This window comes from Pelodiscus sinensis, chromosome 5, assembly GCF_049634645.1.
Source record: "Pelodiscus sinensis isolate JC-2024 chromosome 5, ASM4963464v1, whole genome shotgun sequence".
Taxonomy (NCBI): domain Eukaryota; kingdom Metazoa; phylum Chordata; order Testudines; family Trionychidae; genus Pelodiscus; species Pelodiscus sinensis.
The window spans coordinates 40,202,646-40,225,463 of NC_134715.1; the positions used below are offsets into that span (position 1 = coordinate 40,202,646).

At 39.3% G+C, this 22,818-nt stretch overlaps 1 long non-coding RNA gene across 7 annotated transcripts in view; it reads right to left on the minus strand.

Annotated features, from left to right (window-relative positions):
• The window catches only part of LOC112547230 (uncharacterized), a 218,742-nt gene extending 196,153 nt beyond the window's left edge, over positions 1-22,589 (minus strand). For 6 of the 7 annotated variants that reach the window (XR_012904119.1, XR_012904117.1, XR_012904120.1 and 3 more), the window contains exon 1: positions 22,394-22,589. This is a non-coding gene — a long non-coding RNA (uncharacterized LOC112547230). Of the gene's footprint in view, positions 1-11,635; positions 12,024-22,393 lie in introns of those variants that run through there. The other variant, XR_012904121.1, reaches the window with a different exon arrangement.
• Positions 22,590-22,818: the final 229 nt, after the last annotated feature.

Below are 22,818 nucleotides of genomic sequence, written 5' to 3' on the forward strand. Positions count from 1 at the left end.
TTACAAATGGATAAAAGAAGAAGTTGCTAATCAGTAAGGAACTTTGTTTTTAATTACATTAGGAACAAAAAGAATCCCGATAATGGGACTAGTCTATTATTAGATAAAACTGGTAGAATTATCACTGATAATTCTGAAAATATTTTTGTTCTATATTGTAGAAAAGACAGATTAGTCTCAACAAATGGTGATAACAAGCTGTCCTTTCCAAAAATATATCTTGGGGACGTTAAACAAAAGGTGGTAAAGTTAGACATCAGGTCAAGATAACTTGCATTAAAGAGCTTTAAAAGAGCTGGCTAAGAAGTTAACGGAACCATTAATTCTGATTGTCAATAGGGCTTGGAACAAAGGGAAAGTTCCAAAACACTGGAAAAAAAGGAAATGTGCCAGTTTTTTAAAAAGTTAAACAATATGACCCTGATAATTATAAGCCTGTCAGCCAGACACCAATCTGAGGCATGATAAATGGAATGACTCATACAGGACTCAGTTAATAAAGAATTAAATTCAGCCGGGTTTATGGAAAATATATCCTATCAACTTAACTTGCTATCTGTTTTATAAGATTACAAGTCTGATTCATAAAGATAATAGTGATGATATAATACACTTGGACTTCTATAAGGTATTTGATTTTGTACTGCATGACATTTTGATTAAGAAAACTTAACAGTAGTAAATCATAACAAATATTAACTACATTAAAAACTGGCTAATTCATGGATCTCAAAATGTCTAATGATACAATAAATGGTCATTGAGCTAGCCTGTTACCACTGAGGTCTGGCTGGAAATTAGTTCTTGGCCCTAGACTATTTACTATTTTTATCAATGGCCTGGAAGAAAACATATAATAAATCGCAGATAAAGTTTGCCGATGAAACAAAAATTGGGGAAGTGATAAATAAAGAGGACAGGACACTGATTCAGGGCGATCTAGATTGCTTGGTAAACTGACACAAGCAAACACTATGTGTTCTAATAGACTAATTGTAAAGGTATACATCTCAGAACAAAGAAGGCAGAGGATAGGGGACTCTATCCTGGAAAGCAGTGACTCTGAAAAATATCTATGAGGTTGTGCTGGATATTCAGCTGAACAAGAACTCCTAGTGTGGTGATGTGCTCAAAAATACTAATTTGATACAGGGATATATAAATGGGAATATCAATTAGGAATAGAGCACCTGTTTTATCTCTATAGTTGGCACTGTTGTGACAACTGCTGGAGTAGTATGTCCAGTTCTAATGCCTACAATCCCAGAGGAATGTAATAGAAGAGGGTTTAGAGAAGAGCCACATGACTTAGAGGCTGTGTCCAGACTCAGGGGTTTTTTCGGGAAAAGTAGCCTTTTTCCGAAAAAACTTCACCTGCGTCTAGACTGCAGCCGCGTTCTTTCGAAATTAAATCGAAAGAACGCGGCTTTTCTTTCGACGGCGGTAAACCTCATTTCACGAGGAAGAACACCTTCTTTCGAAAGTGCTTCTTTCGAAAGAAGGCGTTCTTGAATGTAAATAGGGCTTCTTCGAAAGAGAGCATCCAGACTCACTGGGTGCTTTCTTTCGAAAAAGCGGCTTGCTCTTTCGAAAGTTCCGCGTGCAGTCTAGACGCTCTCTTTCGAAAGAGGCTCTTTCGAAAGTATCTTTCGAAAGAGCCTCTTTCGAAAGAGGCTTACAGTCTAGACATAGCCATAGTGATGAACTCAAGGACTCAACTGAGTTGAACAAAGAGAAGGTTAAGAGGTGACTTGATTCCATTCTGTAAGTACCTACATGTTGAACAAAAGTTTAATAATGGGGTCTTCAATTGAGTAGAGAAAGGCAAAACTGAATCCAGTGGCTGGAAGCTGAAGCCGGACACATTCAGACAGGAAATAAGGCATACATTTTTAATGGTGAAAGTTATTGGCAATTAAAAATATTACTAGAGGCTGTAGATTCTCCATCACTGTCCATTTTTAAACCAAAATTGGATGTTTTATCTAAAAGATATGCTATACTAGGAATTATTTTGGGGAAGTTCTACTGCCTGCATTATACAGGAGGCCAGATCATGTGATCACAATGAGCCTTAGAATCTATGACTCTATAAAAAGGTAAGGGCCTAATCCTAATCAAATCCAATAGGATAATATTAGGACTTAAAATTAAAATTATACACCTATATTCTTTTAAGTTAGTTCTCAATTAAATTTAACAGGACAGCCAGAAATGTCAATGACTGTTATAATATAAATATCACAGTTTAGTCTACACCCACTTCTCCACCTACATGAGCATCCCTGATCAAAAAAAAGCAAGGAGTATTCTAAAATTTTCCAGTCCTGCTTTCTATTATGGAACCAAGTTATGGGAAATCTGCAGACTGTGTAAAGCAAATGGAAGAGTTGCTAGATTCTGCAGCATTGGAACATGCCATAGTCTTTTTAGGAAAATGTGCATTTTTCCCATTTTGTTTCTCCAGAATGCTCCCATAATCCAATTAATTTTAAAGATAGTTGCCAATTTTTCTCCCCAGTGCTCTATATTTCTAGTTTTCAAGTACTTTCAGGTGTCCACTGTTTCTTTCAGCTATAATTTTAAGATGAAACATTAGGCAATGATCCTATAATCTCCATTCGATATTACATTATCAGGTATATCTACATTGCAGCTCAGAGCAAGCCTCTAACAGCCTGGGGAACAGATCCACATTAGCAGTGTTTAAACTTGAATGCTAAAAACAGCCGTGTGGAGATTGCAGCTCAGGTTGGAGCTTAGTCTTTCAAGCCCAGCCAACTCTGCAAATGGGATTGGAGTGCAAGCACTCAAGCCTACAATGTCTATACTCCAGTCACTCCACAGATACAGTCTAGACACATCCAAGAAGACTGATTTGCTTTAAGAGTCTGCCCATACAGAGAAGCTTATAGAATTTAAACCTTCATGTGCTAAGAGAAAGTACCAGTTTTCACCCGGACAGTCTGGTAATTGAGTTTTCTGTCCAGTAAAAAACCCCCGAAAATACTGGACATGCAAAATGTTCAGTATTTTCTGTTTTACTCAGACGGAAGGTCGGCGGGAACATTTTTCCCCTGCCGCATCTGGCAGAAGAGGGAGCAAGGTGTCCCTGGGGCCACTTTAAATGCTTCCCCCAGGCCGCACTGCAAGATGCTTGTGGTTTCTCTCCTGCACCTGGGTTGCACAGGAGATCTGGCTGGAGGGAGAAGCTCCATGTGCTGAAGCCCTGCTGCATTTCAGCCAGGCGGCAGTGAAGGAGGCTGCAGCAAAACTCCTTTTGCTGTGAGCAGGATGAGAGGAGAGGGGAGGGAGGGGATCCACTCCAGAGTGGGAGGGAAGGAAATCCCTTGAGCCCCTTCCCTGTATGGGGCACCTTTTGGAACTAAGGGGAAGCCACAGCAGGGCCAGCTTCTCTCCTTCACCCCCCCACCCTCACCTTCCCTGAATAGGTTAGCTAGCCTCAGGCAGACTGGAGCCTTAACAGTTAAGGAGGCATTCAGGACTTGAGGGAAGGTGGGAGGGGAGATACCTTGCAGGTGTGAGAAGGAAGAGGATCATCCCCAGTCCCTTCCCCGGGATGGGGTGCATTTAGGGAGGAAAGGGAGACCACATCTGGGCAAGCCCCAGAACTCCTTCCCTGCTATAGTGATAGAGATGTAGCCGTGTTAGTCTGGGGTAGCTGAAGCAAAATGCAGGACAATGTAGCACTTTAAAGACTAACAAGATGGTTTATTAGATGATGAGCTTTCGTGGGCCAGACCCACTTCCTCAGATCAAAGGAAGTGGGTCTGGCCCACGAAAGCTCATCATCTAATAAACCATCTTGTTAGTCTTTAAAGTGCTACATTGTCCTGCATTTTGCTTTCCCTGCTATAGGCTGGCTGCAGCAAGGAGCAGTGTCTTCTAGCCCTAGCTAGCCCTATGCTGGCCACAGTGCCTCTTTAGCAGTTAAGGAGGCATGTGGAACCTGAGGGAAAGGCTGCGGGGCAGAGGGGGGGAAAGGAAGCCCTCCCACGCCTTCCCTGCACTGGGTTAAGGTTGCCAAGTGTGTGGTTTTCGCCTGGACAGTCCGGCAATTGTGTCTTCTATCTGTTTAAAAAAAAACCCAGAAAATACCGGTATTTTCTGTTTTTCTCGGATGGAAGGCCGATGGGGACAATTTTTTCCCTGGTGTTTCTGGAGGGGTTTTTTGGTTTTGTTTTTTTTCTTTTTTGCTCAACCAATTTTTTTCCTGCCATGCTCGGTATTTTTCTGGCAACCCTAAGAGAAAGATATACATCAACAGGGCCTACCTTCACAGTCTTTGAAATATATCTTTCTACCACCAGTGGTTCCTAATAACATTTCTCACTCAAACATTTATCAGAATAATACTGCAGTCTTTCAAATTCCAATGTTGCTATGTAAAGGAAATTTTCAGTGTTTTTCTATTTTATTTCCAGGCATAAAAAACCATGTTATTATTCCAAATTGACTGAGAACCCAAAACAAACTTAGAGTGGTAGTAAGCTTTTTTCCCCAGTAATATCTTTAACCAAACTTTCCATTTCCTTTGTTTACAAGTTCCCTCTAATTTACTGTTGCCAGTTTTTGAGAGCACCAGTCATAAAGAAAATTAGCCTTAAATGCCATTGATCACTGTTCTCTATGCTTTCTCCCATAACTATTATGTAGATATCTAAACAAGTGACAGTGACAAAATAAATGAGAAATTTGGTTCACTTTTTTTTTGTATTCTGCACTAAAGTCTGAATTTTCCCCTTCTTTACAAATGCTTTCTGTAAGAAAAACTGATTTATAAATTGCAATTAAAATTATAAATTAAAATTAAACAATAAAATTACAAATATTTCCTTTAAAAATCAATATAAATTGTTTGTGAACAAGGCTAGAATGGCAGAAATAGAAAATAAAGTGATATGTTTATCCACTGACGTCATTTGTTAGCTGTCAAATGGTAGACCCTGTTAGACCCTCTCAGGCAGACTTCTTTACGGAACACTCTACTGAGACAGCATTTGTTGCTTTGAAGGATATCCTTGTGACCATAGGCAGGAGAAGCAAATCTATATTCATCTTGCTGGACTTCATACCTGATACAATCAACCACCAAATATTCCTGATTCACCTCAAAGGAAGGTCAGGGATGAACAGAATATGGTCCTGAAATGGCTCGTGGCCTCCCTCTCAGAATGGCTGAGCAGGCCCAAATGTGAGCTTCACCCTTTTAAGAGGTGCATAAACTTAATTTTCCCCTGGAAAAGGAAGGCAAAATGTGAGGGTATGTCTACACTACCCCCCAGTTCGAACTAGGGGCGGTAATGTAGTCATACGGAGTTGCAAATGAAACCCGGGATTTGAATTTCCCGGGCTTCATTTGCAAAAAGCCGGCCGGCGCCATTTTTAAATGCCGGCTAGTTCGGACCCCGTGCCGCGTGTAGCCGTGCGGCATGGGGTCCGAACTAGCCGGCATTTAAAAATGGCGCCGGCCAGCTTTATGCAAATGAAGCCCGGGAAATTCAAATCCCGGGCTTCATTTGCACCTCCGTATGACTACATTACCCCCCCTAGTTCGAACTGGGGGGTAGTGTAGACATACCCTGAGGGATTATGCTGCAAAGCAATATCTTGATGATACAATCCTCCAGGTGCCTCTGAATTCCCCTGTTGACGCACAGTACTTTCCCTGCTGTCATCCTGTACCAGAGCAGATGCTAAAGACCTATGCTAATGCTAAGTGGGGACAGAAGAAACATAGGTATAAATAGTACTTGTGAATGCCAGTCGTTTTCCTGAATTGAACAGCTTCACTTGAAATGGAGAGAGACTATAAAATGTATATACATAAAGTTAAGGAAGCCATGAAGCTACCACAAATTCTTCAAAGCAAAGGCTGTCTTATTACCATAACTGCCCTTCACTTATATATATCCTCACTAGTTCCTTCAAATTATACCCTGTTGAGCATCTTTTTTACCAAACCAATAAATAATTATATGTAACCAAAAGAAATATCAAAAGCTGATTTTTTTTTTTACTGATGATATGACAAAATATAAGAGGGGACATGATTATAGCCTATAAATATCCAATCTGAATCTTGCTAATCTTGGCAATTAGTTCTCAGTCTATCTTATCTAAAGGTATTTTTTTCTGTCACTTTTGATTTTCCCATGTTTTAATTTAATATCCCTTCGCTCTGCTATTCTGATGCAGGGAAAATAGAAGTTCCTGTCCTACCTTCCTGATAAATTTTATTTTATATGCTTTAAAGTATATTTGTAGTTATAATTAATTATAAATGGGGTATTAACCACCATGCTTCAGGATTTAAGCCAATCTCTAATTATGAGTGACCAGGATGAGACCTAAAGTTAGGGACAGATTATCTCAACCTGCCATCCAGGGTTTGGCTTTTGTGGGTTTTTCCACTTTCCTCTGAAGTAGGTGATACTGGCCATTGTCAGAAATGGGATACAGGGTTGCAATGACCTTGGTCTGATCCACTGTGGTAACGTCTATGTTTCCATGTTCCTAAAAGGAAATATCTTTTCTTTCAGTAGACCCTAAGCACTACTTTGGAGTATTTCCAATATGGCTCTTTCTTTCCCTACAGATAAGAATAAAATTGTAGCAGTTTCTAAATAAGGGCTAAAATTTGAAGGAAATGCCTTTGCCAAAAATATAATAGCTACCTTTGAACCGCGCCTTTAAATTTAATCTCTGGCTTCGTTTTAATCAAAACAATATTTTCCCTCCATTAAAAGCCATTTTGGCTTAAATCTGCAGTGAACACAAAGCAAAAGGCCCAAACTAGGGTTGTTACTGAGAAAAATTGCCATTTCATGAACACAGACGCTATACTGTCACCACAGTATGGCATTCGTCACATTAAATTTCATTAATCTGTGAGGTAATAAAATCCTATATGCTGCCTATTCCTCAGGAATTAGAGGTATTCATGCCAAACCATAAAGCTTTTTCCTACTTAATTTTTTCTCTCAAAAGTAGTATTCCAGCACCATGATTATCTCCTTGCTATAAGCATCAAAACTAAAATGACTTATGGCTCTAATTACAACCAGTTTTCAAAATTTTTCTCTGAAGGCATGGATGCTTTATAGAAGAGTTAGCCAGTGATGCTTTATGGTGGGATTAACCAGTATAATCTTTTCATTTACCAAAGACAGGCTCTGAGTGTTGCTTTAATTCCTTCCACCGATGCAACAGTTTGCACCCAGTTTGCATAATATTTTGTTGGTAACACAATCTGTTCATTCCCATTCCATAAGTGGTGATTTTTTCCTGTGGATTTGGAATAGGGGAAGGGGGAGTACTATATTTATACACTGTTTGTGGATAGGTATTTGGGGACCTTAACATCTTGCCAACTTCTAGAGCCTGAGATTTTATTAGGATTGCTTGTTCTTCCTTAAAAGGTTTTAGGGCTTCATGTCAACTGAGCTAAATAAAAAGACTTCAGACTCTCCAATTAGTGTTCAGGGGGGGAAAAAAACCAAACAACTACTGGAGCACATTTTACCTGCAGTGTAATATCTGGTTTCCATTGCTGAATAACCACATTTTGCCTTTGATTATTGTGTGTTAGAGGTTTATGATAAACAATGTTGTTTAATTTCAGGAGAGTTTCACAGGAGTAAATTTGGCCCTCTTTAGGGAAGCAATTTAGGAGCCACAATTTACACCCTGCAGACAGAGTGATGTAGTTACTTCATTGAAGTGCCTTGCAAGTGCAGTAGTACCTCCACACATTGCACATTACAGGACAAAAAACTTAGAATTTATATATTAATTATGTCAAGTTGTAATATATGTAATTACAATGGACTTTTATAGCCAGGGGACATTGTATTTGGTTACACTGTTATTTTTAAAGACAAAATTCTCAGTCATCTTGATGTTCTTTTGCAACCCTCTTTTCATATGGTTATACTCTTTCTCTATCACAGGAAAGATTGGTTTTGGACTAATTTAGCAAAGTAAATAAGTTCTGTATCAATAACCAAGTGAAGTAGCCCTTTCCTGGCAGCAACTAGCACCTATTTTTTTCTGCCAGAAACCTTTTTATGGTGATTTGGAATAAAGTCATTTCATTTTCAATTAGAAACTTGCAAACACTAAACAGGTTAAATGGGGGGAGGGACAATATCTAATGACTGCATTTTAATGTCTTATTAATTAATGGAATTTTTACTTAAAACTGAAAAAGTCACAGATTTTCCTGCCTAATGATGTAAGAATCCCCCAATTCAGTGCAGTATGAAGCATTTAATATCACTATGGGTGAGTCTCCTCAAATACATGAATATTGGATAAATTAGCCAGTTTCAAAATATCAGACAAGAAAAGGGGAAATGAAAGCGAGGAGGACCAGGTGAGTGAGTTGGCTAACTTTGAAGGATTCAGTATTCCCTAGGAACTAGTTCCAAAGAGCAAAGGGCTAGAGAGATAAGCTAGGCAGTCTTGAAGGTCCCATCACTCCTGGGACATGAAGCAGTAGAGTTTAAAGATGCCCATTCCTTGATGAATTTGAGGGAAAAAAGAAGTGACGAGATAGAGAAATAAGAAAGGAAAAGAGCCCAAAGCATAAATGCTCAGAGAAAGACATGGAAGAGAACAACAAGAGTTCAGAGAAAGTGTATACATGGTGGCCAGAAAGCAGTTGATAAGAAAATTAAAGAACAGTACAAACCAAAAAGAAGAATAGAGATAATATAAAGACTAAATGGAAATAATTGAAGGGCAGAGAAGTGAGGAGAGACAGACAAATATGAGAGAGACCCAGGGAGATATGAAAGATTATATTAGTGTAGAAATTATGCACCATTTACTACAAAAGCCAAACATTAGTCTGTGTTTCAAAAAAATGTCAGCTGCAAAAGTTCATCTACTAGAGCTCTGCCTTGGCCTTGTATATTTTAGCAGTTTTAATTAAAATGTCACACAATCCTAATTCTAAATAATTTTGCAATGTTTCTGTTCCAATTTCAAGCACTTAGAGAATGTGGAATCCATCTACTTCTGACTCATACTTCTGAAACAATCAGAAAGCTCAATATAGTGAGTACTGTCAAAAGGCCAAAGCCATAAACCTCACGAGTCCTTTAAGCAGTCTGAACAAAGCACCAGAAATTACACTGCAGGGAACAATCCTGCACTGGCAGGAAGATGGACTGGATGACCTAATAAGTCTTTTCCATTAATTTCTATGAGACTATTAAAACAGACCTTTCTAGTAAACTCTGTATTTGCAGCTGCATGGATAGTCTGAAGAGCATTCAATTGCTTTTTCGTTACTTTCTATTTTCACAACAGTAATAGGAGGGGGTTGTATTTGGCAGTCTGTCCCAGACCCTTGTTGTAGTCTTCCTCCTACCCTTTCGATATTTCTCACAAGATCCAGGGATAAATTTGCCTCTTGGATTCAGGGAGCATAGGAACTGATCCCCCTTGGGGGTCACTTTGTCCCAAAGAGGACAGGAAAGGACTATGATAAGGCCATGCCACCCCTCTCGCTTCACACTGTCTTGTTGAGTTTATTGATTCGAGAAAGTGAAGCATGATATCCAAAGGACTGTTCCCTTCATGTGCAGGTGCAGAGCCTAATTTCCAGGTTGCATAAACAGAGAATAGCCTGTAGGGACAGAAGGTGCTGTGAACCACCCACCAAATGTTCAGTGAATACTCTTCCACCACATGAGTTATTGCTTGCAACTTTGCCCCACAACCATAGCATGGAGAGAAAACCAAGCCAAGCCAGTGCATAGCTGCAGGAACTCTGGACAAGCCAAAGGACAGCCTATTGATCTCAGATGAGACACTACTTTCAGCTCAACAAAGAGGCTAATACACTGAATTTTCTGGGTGTGTTAGACTCTTTCCAACCAATGCCTCCACTCTATAAGCACATAGTTTCCAGCTGCTTGGAGGAACTGGTTATCCACAAATGGTAAAGGGACAGTAGCATTCTTGTCCAGGAGTACATGAGCAGCCATACGAAAGGCCTGTCACAAGATCAGCTGTGGTATTTTATCCCATTCCATGGGAGTGCGATTTCTACTCTGAATAGAAAGAAACCTCAAATGGCCTTGACAAATTCAAGAACTGGTCTGAAATCAACAAGAACAAACAGATTGTATTACCAACAAGATTAAATTCGGTAACGGTAAGTGCGAAGTACTGTACTACACTTAGGAAGGAAAATCAACTACAAAATGGGGAATAACTGGGTAGGTGGTAGTAATACTGAAAGGACATCATAGTGGAACAAAAAATGAATGTGAATTAACTATGTGAAGCAATTCTAAAAAAAGGGCTAATATTCTGCTGGGATATATATATACTAATTTTTCCACTCTCCTCTGCATGGGTGACGTCTCAAAAAGAGTACTATATCTAATTCTGTGCATCACTCTTTAGGAAAGATGAGGACAAACTTGAGAAAGTCCAGACAAATGCAAAAAAAAAAAAAAGTTAGGAACTTAGGTATGAGGTAAAGTTGAAAAAGACCTATGAGGTAAAGTTGAAAAAAAAAACCTGGGCATGTTTAGTCTTGAGAAAAGACTAGGGAAGACCTGAGGACTGTAAGATAAGAAATAATAGGCTTCATCTGCAGCAAAGGAAATTTGGGTTGGTAGATCAGGTTGGACAAACACATGTCAGGGCTGATCTAGGTTTACTACTTCAGTGTAGCAGGCTGGACTTGGTGACCTCTCAAGGTCCCTTCTAGCCCTATGTTTCTGTGATTCTAAGATTTCCCTTTTCTGAACCTCCACATACATATTAGATAAGTTGAAGTGGGTGAATAATTTAGAAAAGCAAATTCATGTCAAGAGTATTTGCTATTTGCTAAAACTAGTTTGAAAACTTTTTTCTTCCCCCATCACAATATTTGTGAAAAGCAAAAGGTTTCTGAATATTCATGGAAATATGTTCAGAGGAAAATTCTAAACAAAAGGACTAACATTGCTCTCTTGACTTTTCATTGATTTTCTGCCTTGTCCTGTCTTCAGCACAGGAATCATAGCATGTGCTATAGCTGAACAGTTGAAGACACAGAGACTAACTCTCCAGATACTTATTTGTATTTATTTAACTTGAGAGAATTTGGAGCATGACCAATAATTCCCCAATAGCCCATAGGCAAAAATAAATTAACATAAAGTGTTATTCAAATTGGTTTAACAAACAAACAAACCAATAAGCTAAAATTAAGTCGATTCACAAATAATTTCCAAACAGAAAAAAACAATTTCAAGGCCATTATGACCTACATTTATTTCACCGAGCACTATTATTACTGACATATTTGTTCTGTTTATAATTCTCTCCTGCCAATAAGATGAACTTTTCTTTAATAGCCACTCTCATGGAATTGTTTTGCCCTCACACCCCATGACTCCACTCCCCCACATCCTGAAAGGAAAACAGCTTCCTCACTCCAAACCCTTTTTACTGATCCAGAAAAACTACTGTATGTAAGACCAGAGTTTTTTGTTGTTGTTTGATTTGGAGACCTAGAGAAGTTTATAGAATAAACCACCTTCAGCTTGAGCCTCTTGAGATACAATTTTGATTCCTTGTAACCACAGAGAGTTATAAAATATCTTACATGAGCAGTTCTTGGTAGATCAGCTATCGGGCCAAATGAGCAGAACGGAGATTGAATTAAACATTAGAACTCAAAATATGAAATTTCCTCAGTTACCCCACGATTACTTCCTCAATGCTTCCAAGTGAAGGCAGAAAGATAATTCCTCTGCAGACTGCTATATGAGGTCTGGGTATGCAGCTGGCAGGAATTCAAGGCTATATTTAAAGTAAGGAGCTGGGCTGCTGGGGATGAAGGGCTGTTTGATGTTGCAGAGAGACTTTGTAATCCAGAAAAAAAACGTTTTCTGAGGAGAAAAGGGGAAAGGCTTTACAGAGCACTCTTTCCAAGCAGTAGAACCTTAAAATATGTGAAATCTGACACATGCAAAGAAAGAAAATAAATCTTTTAAAATCCTACTGGCATTATGGTGGTCTCTCCCTCCATTGTGTAAGGCAAGCTCTGCATTGGTACTACTAATATAAGCACTTCTTGACAAGGAATAAAAAGGATGTCTTGAAACAAGGATGTGATTATTTGGTAGGCATTTGTGTGTGTGTGTGTGGCCAGTGCTGATTTACTGAGATCTGCAAGTGTTTTGACACAAATTATTTGTTTAGATTCATCTACGGGACATAAAAGTGTGCCCATCACAATCTTTGGGCACCCCTTGAGCAACACTTAAAACATTCAATACTAAGTGTGAGATTGAAAATGCAAAATGAAACAAGGGTACCAGTGCCTCTAGTGCATTGCCCTGATAGGAATTTTCATTCTATCTACAAACTCAGTGAAGGTCTCTCCTGTTGGTACAGTATATGACTATATCATATGGATGCAAATTGTACAAATAGTAGACTACAGTGAATCTATGAGCTACTCAGACATCCAGCCCCCCTTTTCATTTATTAGACCTTATTTACTGAGCTTTGCTTAAAATGCATGTAAGTTACTCACAGTGTGGCTCAGTATATGTCTTTTGTAACTGTTGTCCTGTGAGATTCCCCATGTGAATTCTGGAAGGAGTGTTAAAGTTAATGTAATGAACTATCTGTGCTATTGCAAGATGCAAGGCATAGGAATTACGTGATCCTTTTATAGTACAGGAGATTCTTTAAATGGTCTCAATAGAGCTGGGACAACTTCCAGAAAACCCTTTGAGTGAATAAGGTTGTCTTTAATGAAAAGTTTTTAAAGCTTTGCCAAATTACTCATGAGCCTATTCATACTTGTTTAAAACCAACTGAGAATTTAAGTGAGAGAAAAATGAATTTTGGGAGCACTTGTGCACAATAACTTTTGAACATTAGAAGAGGAAGGGGGATTGTCTAGTGATTTGAATGCAGGTGGGGGAATCAGATACCATGAGTTTTAACCCAAACTCTGATACCTACTGTCTGAGCCTGAACAACTCACTTAACCTTTCTGCCTCTGATTTCCTGTCTGTAAAAGACATCATTATACTAACTTACCTACTTGACAGGAGTGTAATGAGGATAAATTAATGTCTGGAAGGGATTTTGAAGATGAAAAGAACTATATATACAAAGTGCTAACTATCATTTCAGACCTTGAAAGTAGCCCAGGAGAAACCAGAAAGGATTGTTTACCACACATTGAAGAGGTGGACTAGTAACACAATATGGAAGTACACGTGAGAATTTCAAAAAAGAAAAGCAGCAGGACGTACAGGAGAGAGATCCTGAGAAAACTCAGTCCCTTATTTACAGAGATCCCACACATAAGCTTGTGTTCTCAATTGTGATGAAGGAATAAGAAATCCCACAAATATACATCAGACCAGAGAGTGATAGGAGGGTGGTTCTATAGATTTTGAGAAGCAGTCACCCTATAGGGAGGATTCACTGAGCCCAGGAAACCTATTGATTACTTGGGACAAATAGAAAGGAAAAAAGGGCAAGCATTCCACGAGGAGTACAGCTAGTTCGGATTAGAAGCCTAATCCGAACTAGCTACTCCATGCCGCGTGTAGCCGCGCGGCACGGGGTTCGAACGAGCGGGGATTTAAAAATGGCAGCTCCCCGCTTATGCAAATGAAGCCCGGGAAATTCAAATCCCGGGCTTCATTTGCAAGTGCGGTATGCCTACATTACCCTGCTAGTTCGAACTAGCGGGGTAGTATAGACATACCTGCAGTCTTTTACTCTTAAAGAATACAGGCCTGGTCCATGGTACATGGGGAGTTCAAAGTAAGATACACAACTACAGCTACTGTAAATTTCATAGTGGGAGTCGACATACCTTACATTAAATTTCTGCACTCTCCACACAGTGGGAGGTCAACAGGAGCAAATGCTCCCTTCAGCTTCCCTTACTACTTGTGAGGAGCAGGAGTACCAGCAGCAAGGGGGTCACCCTTTAAGTTCAATCTAGCATAGACGTGCCCATAAAGCGTAGCTGAGGTGTATGATTTCCCTCTGGGTAGTGATGCCAGGGAGATGCTATGATGTCACTCTGTTGCCAACTCCCAAAATATTATTTCATGTCTTGGGTATTTGATGGTTTTCTTAATGCTTCAACTCCAGGCAGCTCTCAGGGCTGGCAGGGGAAAGGGAGAGGCCTGCACGACCACCTACCCACCTTGCCCAGGTGCCTGGCAAGTCTATTGGCCCTCAGGGGAGAGAAAAAAGTGGTAAGTCAACTTCTTCTCAACATTCTACTGGAACCTGAGACTAATACAATTCAGCACAAAATAGATTCACCTGTGCCTCCATTCATCGTAAAGGCTAGGGACTGATGAGTTTCCCAGATAACTCAGACACCTGTTAGTTCTCACAAGAGAATGAGACTATATCTAGTTCATAAAAAGTGAGAATTTATGAAATGATAGAATAAAAGACATAGGTTGACACCTAGCAGTGCGGGATCCCAAGGCTCTAAGATACAGAACTGGTCCAGAATTTTTCCAACAAAATATTTTTTATCAAAAAATGTGAATTCTTCTGAACTGAAACTGTTTGCAGTTATGTTTCAATGAAACTCCTACTTCGAACAATGATTAAATATAATTACAAAATGAAAAAATCTAGTTTTCTGAATCAAGACTTTTCATTTTGATATTTAAGTATTACACTAAAAAAATTAAAAACGGTTGACATTCAAAAATCAATTTGAAATTATTGAACCCACATTTTAATTGACCTGATTGTTTTCAATTTCCCATTCATGGAAACTTTTAAGATTTTGAGTTTTTCCATTTAATTTTAGACGGGAATTTTTCCCCCTATCTCTGAGGGTATGTCTACACTACAGTGCTCTTTCGAATTGACTTATTTCGAATTAGTTAAATCGAAATAAGCTAATTTGAAATAACACATCTAGACCCAAAAACAAATTTGAAATAGTGTTTTGCTATTTTGAAATAGCACGTCCACACTGCTATTTGGACACTGGATTGCATTTAAGGGCAGCTGAAACCGGTTCCAGCAGGGCATAAAGTCTATGATGACCAGGAGGGCACAGACTGTCCAGGGCCTCATAGTAGGGGCAGGCCTCCGGGTCAGCCCCTGGTTGGGAGGCCCTGGCATAGGCCTGCTGCAGTTCTTTAATTTTTGTCCGCACCTGCTCCTGGCTGCGCATGTGGTCTCTGGTGGCCAGGCTGGCAGCCATGCGGCTGTAGACGGCCGCATTCCTGTACCTAGTGTGGAGATCATGGGCATTGAAGTCCTCCCTCTAAATCTCAGTGAGGCTCACAATCTCCGTACTTGACCAGGAAGGCACTCACCTTTTGAGTTCCCTGGCAGGCTCCTGGGAGCCACCAGCCTAGTCCTGGGGAGTGGTGGAGAGCTGGGTGGCAGCGGCTGGCTGGCTCATGGTGTGCCAGGTACACGGTCTCCTGGCTGTGTGCTGGCAGGCTGGCAACTGGCACAGGCACTGGGGCCAGAGTCTGCCCCTTTAAGGGCTCCAGGGCTAGGAGAGGAGAAGAAAGTTTTCCTGGTTTGGCCCAGAGTGGCCACCAGGGGGAACTGGGAAGGGCTGGAGGACCCTTAATTTGAAATAAGTGTCTACACAGCACTTATTTCGAATTAGCTATTTCGAATTAGGTGTTATTCCTCGTAGAATGAGGTTTACCTAATTTGAAATAAGGGCTCCACTATTTCGAATTTATTTCAAAATAGTGATTTGTATGTGTAAACAGCTATTAAAGTTAATTCGAAATAACGACTATTATTTCAAATTAACTCTGTAGTGTAGACATACCCTGAGATATTTTTGAGACTCCAAACCTTTACCTCTCCTCACTCATGCTCATATAGCATACTCATCTAGTCATTAACAAGTACACTGAAATGCTTCAGAACAGTGGAGGAAAAGAAGATGGGAAATGATTTCATGAAAACTATTATCTATGCATTTACATTTTACCATAAACCAGGTCAACAGTCGTGTGTGCAGAGAAATGAGCAATCAGTAAAAAGTCTGGGAAATCTTGCCCTGGGAATAATTGTGGTTTGCAGTGATTCACTATGGTTGAATTCTTTGTTTTTGTTTGTTCTGGCTTTTTTGTTTTTTTAAATGGGCATATTTTGCAAAAATATAAAAGCAGTTGATTGTTATGGGCATACGCTGGGATTTCTAAGATGGAAACAGTAAATATAAGCTATATTTTGGAAGAAAATGTTTTTAAAAAGTTTGAAAGGAGATCCCCTGAGTTTGTACTTCACATATTCTCCCCATGTAGGTATGTATTTGGTATATTAAAGTTACTGCATAGACCTCTCTTTATTAAAATAGATTGGAATATCAATCTCTCACTGTGCATCAGGTATTGCAGATTTCAAATCATTATTTCCCCTCTTCTCTGAACCTTTCCAGTTTGTCAACGTCCTTTTAAAAGTTAAAAGTATAAGACTTGCCCAAGTGACAGTCATACAAAGTGAACGTTGGTGGCATAACTTACCAACCACGAGGAGAAAAATCTGGAAATCAGTAAAAATAATACCTAACAAATATTTTACCACAGAAATTGCTAACATCAACTATTTGACTATAAAATAGCTTAGATTCCGGCCACAGCCGTTCTCAATTTATGGACAGCAATATCAATGTAATATATCTAAAATAGTCAAATGTATCCCATATTAAATACCAGCAACATGATTGTTTCCTTTAGTTTATTCCATCTGGCATCTGGATAGCCTGCTTGGTAATTTGCTGGCTGACTACCAGCATTCTGATGGGTTGTACAAGCTGCCTCACTTCTGACTGACCGGTGGCCAGCTGGCAGAAATGACAGCCCACTTTTCATTTCCCTCTTTTCTGATTTCCCTTCGATTTTTAGGAAATTATTTTGAAGCCTTTCCCTCAAAACCAGAAACAATAAAATAAATATATAAACCTGCTACTGGGCCATGGCATTTATAAAAAATTATGGAAAAAGAACTGAGAAATCCATCTTTAAAAGAATAATCAGAAACCAAACAATGATCAAAATCCACTAGGCACTAAATACCTATTCAAGTTTTTGGACAAGTGCATCCCATTTTCACAGAGTAATGCACCAGGACCAGTGATTTCATTTAAAAAAATCTATATTATTAACATGCGGTACTCTCACAATAAATAAAAATAGGTACTATCTGGGCGGCATTGAGGGCTAGCTGCAGAAGGAACAGCATGGTGTCTGGGGGGTGCTGAGGGCTGGCTGCCACTAGCCCTACACCTTCTTCCCCAGATCCTGCCCCTTCTGGAGGCCCAAAGTCATGCCCCTCCCGCACTGCCCAAGGCCCAGTGATGTCTATCGACAGGCCCTGGGCACATGTCAGCCAACTCAGGCTTGCGGGGCTCAAAATAAGGGTCTGTTTAATTGCAGAGTAAACATTTGGGCTGGGGATGGAGCCCAGACTCTAGGGTTGTGCAAGTAGGAGGGCTGTAGAGATCAGGCTGCAGCCAGAGCTAGAATATCACACCACCCTTAAACAGTTCCTGAAGACTGAGTCATCTGTCAAGGGCTAGCCACAGGTGTCAAGTTACAGTGTAGACAATCCTTAGAGCTTGAGGGGTAGTTAAAATGACCATTCTCCAGAGGAACCAGTGCCCGTCACTGGTGCACCAATGAACTTTTAATATGATCTATCAAAGTATGAAGTGCTAGCATACAGTATGCACTATAATTCAGTATATACTGCAGCTTTACATCCTGGATTAAAATGATCAATTCTGCTACATTAACCTCTATACTTCAGCACAGAAAACCCCCCCACATTTTTAATAAAACATTTTGCCACATAGGAGCTAGATAAAAGAAATTATTCTTGTCAAGCATACTCAGGCCGTGAAACAAACTTGAAAGTTAATACTAAACTTCTGCAAATATTTGCATACCAACTGACAATGACCACTTCTCAAAATCTAACTCCCTATTCGTTAATTAAGCAGAACCCGCAAACTTCATCTGTATGCCACCTGGTAACTCCTGAGTCCGAATAATACTACAGAAAAGATCTTTGACAACCTACCATTTTTCAAGTATTCAGTTAAGTGGTTGTTCCTATGTCTCTGTCTACTTTTTAGTCTTGTTAGCTCATCCAGTTATTCTAAAATGGCTGAAATGATGCATGTAGGCTAGCACATCTGAACATGTGTTTGATAGCCTACACTCTACTTTACATTAATTGGGCAGATGTAATCCAGTCAACAAAGTTCAAGACACAAAGACCGTCAGGAAGATGAATTGCTCTGAAATTCTCAACAATGTATGTCATGGGTTGTGGCTGAGCATAATGACATACTGGACTGTCTCAAAACACCTGAGAAATTCTGCTGCAGCACAAATTCCATGTCCAGTCTGAAATTGGTTGTGATGGCTCCATTGTTTCAAGGCCAATCAAACCTAGGTTATCTTTTTTCATCATTATGAATAACTAGATCATTCATTCTACAGAAAGTTAATTTTCAATTTCCTTACATGATGTGCACCACTGTTAACAGTATTCCCTATTAGCCTCAGAGTGCACAATTTCCATATTCTTTCTAATGGAGATGCTCTATAGGTAAAAATTGTGTTGCCACAAAAGATTGTGGCTTTGCTATCAAAGTTGTGACTAAATTAATGTCACGCACTGAACAATCATTCTTAGTCATTCATTCTGTTCAGTATAAAGCCTGACAGTGTCTCCTTGTGAAAAATTGTCTGATTGGCTAATGCTAACTGTTCAATCACAGAATTCACAGAGGTAAATAGGGATGAGATAAACAGGTTGAACTCAGCCAGCACTCTCTAGTCTGACATCCCTGGTCCAGCATGATTTTAGTTAGACGGATGTCCACTTATCATGGGTGCAGTACCAGAGAATTTGCAGAACCCTAGAAGGTCAGTATTGTCTCTTAGCATAACCATCACTTCCATGGCTTACTGGGCTCTTAGAAGACATTTGGGGTAAATTAGAGCTAAATAATAGCACAGAATATTGAGAGCCAGGACTGGTGGCTGTAAACAAACTGTAAGGGACCACAGAAAAGTTGGCCACCCTCATGATAAGTGGACATGTGTAACTAAAATCATTCCAGACCATGGATGTTGCCTGACCAGAGAGTGCCAGACTAGAGGTTCAACTTGTATTCTTCCTTCAAAATTGATTCCTACCCATCCCCAATTCTGTTCCTTCCTGTTTGTTCTCTGTTTAGCCTATTCTTTCTGCTGTATTGCTCTCCCTTCTTTTTGTCTTCCTCCTTCTTCTGTCTTTATTTTTCTGTCATTTTGATTCTTCCTTCCCGTATCCTCTGGTTTTTTTCTCCTTCCACCACACTGATTGCTGGCAACATGGGAACACCTCACATCACTTGGCCTGCTTCTTTCTATCAATCCCTCTTACTATAATCACTCCCTGACCTCCCTGAAACACATGACCAGAGTGGGGAGCCAAACTCTGAGCAGAACAGCTCTCTCCTATAGTAAAACAGAGTGAGGTGAGTTTCTCTGGTCAACATTCAGCTCTCACCTGGGCCTGTGTTCTAGGAGAGCAGATAGGACTGATGATCAAAGGACTGAGGGAAAAAACCATCTGGGACTGTGTAATTTTTGTGTATGGGATCATGAGGAGATGCTTGGGCACTGTTCTAGTCAACAGATAATGAATATCAAGTGTTGGTTTTGCCTTGAGTTAATTTTTCTTTCACAAGAGTGTTAGGTGGAGGTCCCTGGCTGCTGCCCCACTCCTTGCTTGTCCAAGTTTCACAATAAATTCAAGGGGATATTTGGATCAGGCAGGAATGGTCCATCCATTTTCACATTAGGTGAGTGGAGTCCTAGCGTTGTCCCTAACCATGTTGATGAGATGTCCCTAGAAGTTTCTCTTTTTAATCAAGGGCAGTTTATAAGTGCAGATTGCAAAGTGATCATTTGGCCAAATTATGTTTTCTCACTCATAAAGTCAATGAGCAATGGGTATAAAGATTGTATTTGTTCCTCTACATAACAAAGAGAAGGATTATCATGTAGCTAAGGCACAAGACTGGGACTCAGTAGACCACAGATCTATTCTGAGACTTCCTAAGTAGTGTTGGGCAAATTATTTAAGGCACAGACTGGGATGCCTAAATTTGGGCACCTAAATCTATAGTGTGGGCCTGATTCAAAGTCCTGTGAAACCAACAGTGAATGATTTTGATGGATGATAAGCACCCTTCTCTCCCACTGGAAAGCAGCTCATACCCTCTAACTAGCACTCACATTTGAAATGTTTTAGTTAAAATTTAAAGTTCAGCTAGCAGTACATAGGAGGAGAAAGCTTCCAAAACCTCAGAAACTTTGCTGTAGTTCTAACTACCAAAGACTGAGAAAAGCAAAATGCTTTTAAATTTAAAAGCTTTAAATTTATTGTTTTCATATCACATGCCAAACATCTATCATGAAGTCATGGAAGTATAAAATAATGGTTTGCAGTTGCACCTTCTCAGATGATGAGGCAAGGACATGGCAAAAGACAGCAAGCAAGTTTTACTGAAAACATAGACCCTACCTAATTGGCCAAGGATGAGCAAAGACTTCCCAATGGAATGTTGCAAACAAAATCTGCGAGCTTTTTAAAAACAGCACAACATAATCACTTTTTCCATCACAAGCTTTCCTATCAGAAGACTTGATTGGAGTGTTCCACCAAAAATTGATTGCACTGTTCCACCAAACAAGAGAGCCAAAATTGCTTGGATCTTCCATACCCAAAATTAACTGCAGGTTAAGCAGAGCTGAAGTCCAGTTGTCCAGGATTTTTTTATTCTTAAAACACACTGAAACTATTGTTTAATTCTCCTGCTTTCTGAAAGGCTGGCTAAGGGGATGGAAATCCCCAGTCAATGTTTATCTATTTCTGGATTCATCTTATGAGCCTGTAAATGCAGACCAGCATTATCACGTTTTAAACACCTAGGCAACCTATCAAAGCTCAAGGAAAGTAACACACATACTGTAGTCAAGTGTGAAAAAAATGTTCTTAATAGAAAAGACATGAGTGCTTTTTTTATTATTCCAGTCTATTCCTTTTAAATGAAGAATCTTATGGAAAAGGCATTTTTGGAATATCAATTTGAAAGAAAATCAAGTCATTTGGTTTCTACATAGATGAAGAGAGAAATGCAGTCACCAGTGCACAGTCAAAAAGAAACAAGCGTATGTTTCGCAGTTAGTTTTGTTTAGAGGGCGAGTACAAGGAGAGATGAGTTTGGAAAGAGTGTCAATTCAGGGACCAAAAGCAACAACTTAGAATAACTAGGGAAATGAAGTTACAATAGTCTAGGGAAAATTTCTCTTAGTGAAAAAGGGACAATTTTTCATGACACTTGAATCATGGCCAAGCAGAGTAAGAGCTACAAAACATAAAGTTATTTGTCCCGTTCCAGGAAAGCACTTAAACACATGCTTAATTTTAATCAGGTGTTTAGTCCTATTAGAATAATCGCATGGTTAAATGCTTTGCTAGATTAAAATAAGAGTTGTCAGAGTATTACATTCCGAAAAGCACGTCATCTCCAACAGGCAAGAGTAGATACTATTGTATTTAGAATTGAGCAAAACTTTTCATTTCAAAATCAAAACCAATGTTTATAAAAGATTTGGCCTGTTCACTAAAAGCAAAAATTCAAAGAGAAAAACTATAAGTTTGTTTTCCCACCATTTCTCCTGCTTTCCCCTTTTTCACTGTTAAATGAATAACAAAGAAGAGATTTTGAAGGAAAGGGAGAGTCCAACTTTTCTTATTCCTTCTTACTCTCTAGTTTTTTTATTTTTAATAAGTTACAAAAAAGACTATGGAAAAAAAAGAAGATGGGGAATGGGAACCCACCTACCTGGACATTATTCATTTTACTGCATGTGATGTTAAATGGGTAAAAATCCTCATAATTAAAATTTCAAATGTGAAATAATGTGGAAAATCATTGCATTTCAAGCTCTATAAAATAGGAAGAACTTCATTTTTGTGTGTGTGTGATTTTTTTCTTTACCATTTTTGACCAGCTGTAGTTGAAATCATGATCAGGGATTCTCAGTCCCTTCCTATCATTCATCAATCAGTTGATGAGCTCCCCTATGTCCTACCAGTCTGTGTATACATACCTGCAACATAAAAGGGATAGAAACTGCATCCTAAAAGTCAATATGCAGATACTTCAGTATCTGCACATGCAGCCAATAGGTGCATCATTGGTCATCTTCTGCAGATATTACAGGTGAGTTTCATTTTATGTACATGAATTATTCATAAAATAGAAAGGAAAATCATAGGATAAGCGACACTGTAGACCAATAATTTAATTGTTTACCTGAGTGGAAGTACAAGAAGAGAAGAGAAGTCTGCCACCCCCTTCTCACTCCAAAATATCTGGTTTCTGCTTCTAAATGTTCAGCAGTCTTCCAGTTCCTTTCCTCTATATAATCTCCGTGGTTTGCATTATCCGATGTTTAACAAGTATGACATATTATTTATTTCAGTCTACAGCTCTGAGACTTTTGCATAGTTTTCCCCCTTGCTAGCAGAATCACAAATAAATCATTGCTATAATCTATGAAATAAGTGGACCTATGGAGCATGTACATAGTGTTTTAAATTAATCTTTTAGGGAAGAATGTCACCGTAACCACATTATTTACCCAGTCACAATATATTCTAACTTGAAATGCTTAGTGCAAGACAGCGTGTGACATTACAATCCAGATGTGGAATTTAACTAGCACAGCAACTATTTCT